Source organism: Pteropus vampyrus, unplaced genomic scaffold (genome assembly GCF_000151845.1).
Source record: "Pteropus vampyrus isolate Shadow unplaced genomic scaffold, Pvam_2.0 Scaffold36, whole genome shotgun sequence".
NCBI lineage: Eukaryota > Metazoa > Chordata > Mammalia > Chiroptera > Pteropodidae > Pteropus > Pteropus vampyrus.
In genome coordinates this window covers 788,378-792,043 of record NW_011888817.1, presented here as the reverse complement: position 1 = coordinate 792,043, position 3,666 = coordinate 788,378, and the positions used below count along the sequence as shown (strand labels likewise).

The 3,666-nt window shown below is 49.8% G+C and overlaps 1 pseudogene; it reads right to left on the bottom strand.

Annotated features, from left to right (window-relative positions):
• Positions 1 to 75: 75 nt before the first annotated feature.
• Positions 76 to 194, bottom strand: LOC111738314 (annotated as a pseudogene).
• Between the last annotated feature and the right edge of the window lie 3,472 nt (positions 195 to 3,666).

Genomic DNA, 3,666 nt, shown 5'->3' with positions numbered 1-3,666 from the left:
GAGGCAACCCTTGGTTGACCTCACAGATTGCAAGGACCTTGACAGCTTACGATCCCTTATTTTTAAAATTTTTTACTCCTACAGCACCCGGTCTTCCTAGGTGGTCTCCCATCCAAGCACTAACCAGGCCTGACCCTGCTTAGCTTCCGAGGTCAGACGGGATCGGGCTTGTTCAGGGTAGCATGGCCGTAGACAAAATTGGCCCAATCAGGTTTCCCTGATATGGAGGAATGAGGAAAACCAGAAAGGAAGGGGGATGGCGGAAAGGATAGGAAAGGAAAAGAGGACCTATTATTTAGGAACATCTCCCAGATGCCAGACCTGAGGCTAGTTTTTTTTTTTTTTCATTTTAATAGTATCATGCTATTTACTTCTCATAAAAGGGAGGGAGGATTAATCAGCCCATTTTACCGATGAGAAAATTGAGGCTCAGAGAGGTTAGATAACTTGCCCCGAGTTGCACAGATACCTTGGGTTGGGACTGGAATTCTCACCCATGCTTTCCACCATATCAGTCATATCTGAAAGTGGCGTTTTAATGCGAAGCCCAGGAAGGATTTGCTTCTCTTAAGGACCAGGTGCCCAGAGGGCAGTGAGTCATACACTTTGCTGGCGCACAGCCCAGCAGGAGCCCGGCGCTGGATGGTGGGCTCTTCAGGGCTCTGGACAGTTGTACCCTCAGGGCAGTGGTCTGCACCCGGCTCTCGCCCCTCACTCAGCCATCGCAGCCTCGCCTGCGGGAACTTCCACCCTCATTCTTCTCACTGTGCCTTGGGAATCTCCACATTGCTGCTCCTTTCAGAATGCCTTGTTCTGCCCTCCACCTCCCAGCTCTGGGCACACTCCCTTTTGTCCCTTGGGACCCAGCTCAGGGGACTCTAAACCCTCCCTGGTTCTCTAGGCAGAGTTGAGCCCTCCCTCTCCTGGGCGGGGAGAGTACCTAAGAGCCTCAAGGCCAGGTTCAAATCCTGACTCCTCCACTTAGGAGCTCCCTGACTTAGTGCACGTTTCTTAACTTCTGTGGGTCTCAGTCTGCTCCTCTATAAAATGGGGATCATGATGGTCCTGACTTCGCAGGCTTGTGGTAGGATTAACTTAATGAGATGATGGAAAGAAAACCCTTAGCCCAGTGCCTGGCATGCAGTGAGCCCTTAATGAGCGATGGTCATTGTATGGGTTGGGGTCCACTCTTTTCTGAGTATTGGTTTACTTGTCTGTCTTCTCCACCAGGCTGGGAGCTTCTTGAAGACCAACACTTTCTTTTATTTTAGTATTCCCAGTTCCTACCACAGGCCTGACACATATTAGGTGCTTCGCGGATGTTTGCCGAATGAATGGACAGGTACTAATGTCTTTATTCCATACATTTTGCTTCCCTTCTCTGCACCTAGCTTTTCAAGGTAACAACTGGGTTTCATTCTCAGTTGTGCCCTTCCCAGAGCCTGGCCTGCACACAGTAGGCACTCTGCAAAAGTTTGTGGCTTATTTCCTCAGACATCCTTTTCCCAGACAAATGGAATCCAGCCTCTGATCTACACATTCATCAGCCACCCTCTTGGGTGTAATGGATACATATTTCTTATTGCCCACATGTGTTGCCTTCCCTGCCGAGCAATGCATTAAATGGCTGTTCGACAGCTCAAGTGCACAAATATTCCTTTCAAAATTATTGCGTTCACCTTTTGTTGGCAGAACATGCCATGTGAAGCATTTCAGCTTCCTATTGAATGTGGGCGTATGATTTTTGCTTCCACCTCAATGGCACTACTTGAAGCCAGAAGGCCTTGTCAGGGTTCCAAGTACCTACTTTGCCAACTATTAGCTGGACTCAAGGAGCCAGTGCGGGGAGCTGATTCTGGGTTAACCCGAACTGACCCAGGCAGGGCTTCATTGCCATCACATTGTTATTGTCTTCATCACTGACACCACCAACACCACTGCTACCATCATCACCACCATCACCATCACCACCATCATCACCGCCACCTTGACCATCACCACCACCACTACCATCATCACTACCAACATTGCCTTCATAATCACCAACACTGCTGCCACCGCCACCATCACCATCACTACCAACATTGTCACCATGATGACCACTGCCATCCCCACAGCCACCATCACCACCACCATTATTGCCATCATCACCTTTGTTACTATCACAATTAATAATACTATTAATTATTAGCATTATGAGAACTTTATCTGTGATAGATATAGAGCTAAGCATCTACATAATTTTATTTAATCCTCAAAATGAACCTAGAGGTAGGTACATTTTTAGTTCTTGCCTCACAGATGAGAAAACTTGAGAAAGCTAGAGAGCTTAGGAAGCTTGCCCCACATCACATAGCCAGCAGGTTGTGAAGTCAGTTTTTTAAAAAAGTCAAGTCAGCAGACACTTAATGAGTGTCCGTTGGCACACAGGACACTGGGGACACAGAAATGAGTGTGCTTCCTGACTACGGGGATCTTGGCAGTTCTCTGAGGGAGGCTAGACACATATAATTAGTCTGAAGCAGCCTGAAGACCTGCTTCTCCCCAGTGGCACAGAGCAGAGCAAGGTGCCCTGCTCACAGAACAGAGGCTGGCTGCCTCCTGGAGCAGCAGAGGAGCACCCTGAGGCTGCAGCAGTGGGTGTCAGCGGTCACCTGCAGGGGGTGGCCTACGCCTCTGAGAACCATCGAGCTGAGGTTTATCATGATCAAGGGGCAAGATCATGGCTTTTAGAGCCACCCAGCTCTGGATTCAAGTCTCAGCTCTGCCACTTATGGCTGTGTGATGCTAGGCGTGTAACTCTCTGAGCCTCAGTTTCCCTATCTGTACGAGGAAGAGCACTTATCACAGTAAGTCATCTCCTCACCCTCTGGCCACACTCTCACCTCGGCCACTCCCGGCCAGTTCCGCCCCCATGTCTTTGCACACGCTGTGATCTGCCCTGATGTTGTTGTCCTGCCTTGCCTGCTGGACAAAGGTCTCAGCCTTCTGCATGATGGGCACCTCCTCAGGGAAACTTTCCCAGGTGCCCCCAGGGAGCTTGTCAGTCCAGGTTCCTTGGGCCCCCGCAGTGCTCTGCAGTGAAGAGGTCGTAGGAGTCAGTGTGCATGCCTGAGGACCAGGGCTGTGTTTTGTCCCCAGTGCTCAGCACAGGGCTCAGCACAGAGCAGGAGCAAAGGGAATATCACTGGAACAAACAGATGGAAGAGGAGTTTAGAATTGGAATGAATTAATAAGCAAAGGAAGGAATGATGGGGAGAAAGAAGGGAGGAAGGGAAAAAAAGAAAAAGATGAAGAAGGAGAAGGAGGAGAAAGTACAGAAAGGAAGAAAAAAAAAGAAATGTGAGAGAAAGAAGCAGAGAGGGAGGATGGGTTTCAGGCTCATGTCCTATAAAGGCCCTTTTCTTCCCCTCCCCCCACAGCGCTGACACCGCAGACCCTGTTCCCTCTCTCCGCCGGCTTCTCTCTGCCTGTCACTCAGCAGAGAGCTTCAGTTGCCTCCGGCTCCCACAAAATATTCATTGTTCTCTTGCCTGCTCTGCTCTGTCTCTCCCTGCCTCTTAAGTGCCCAAAATGGTGGAATTATCAGAGGTAAAACATGTCTGTCACTAGGCATGGTGGGTAGGGGTGCTGCTACTGGCTGAGTCATCCTGGGTACAGAGGCCC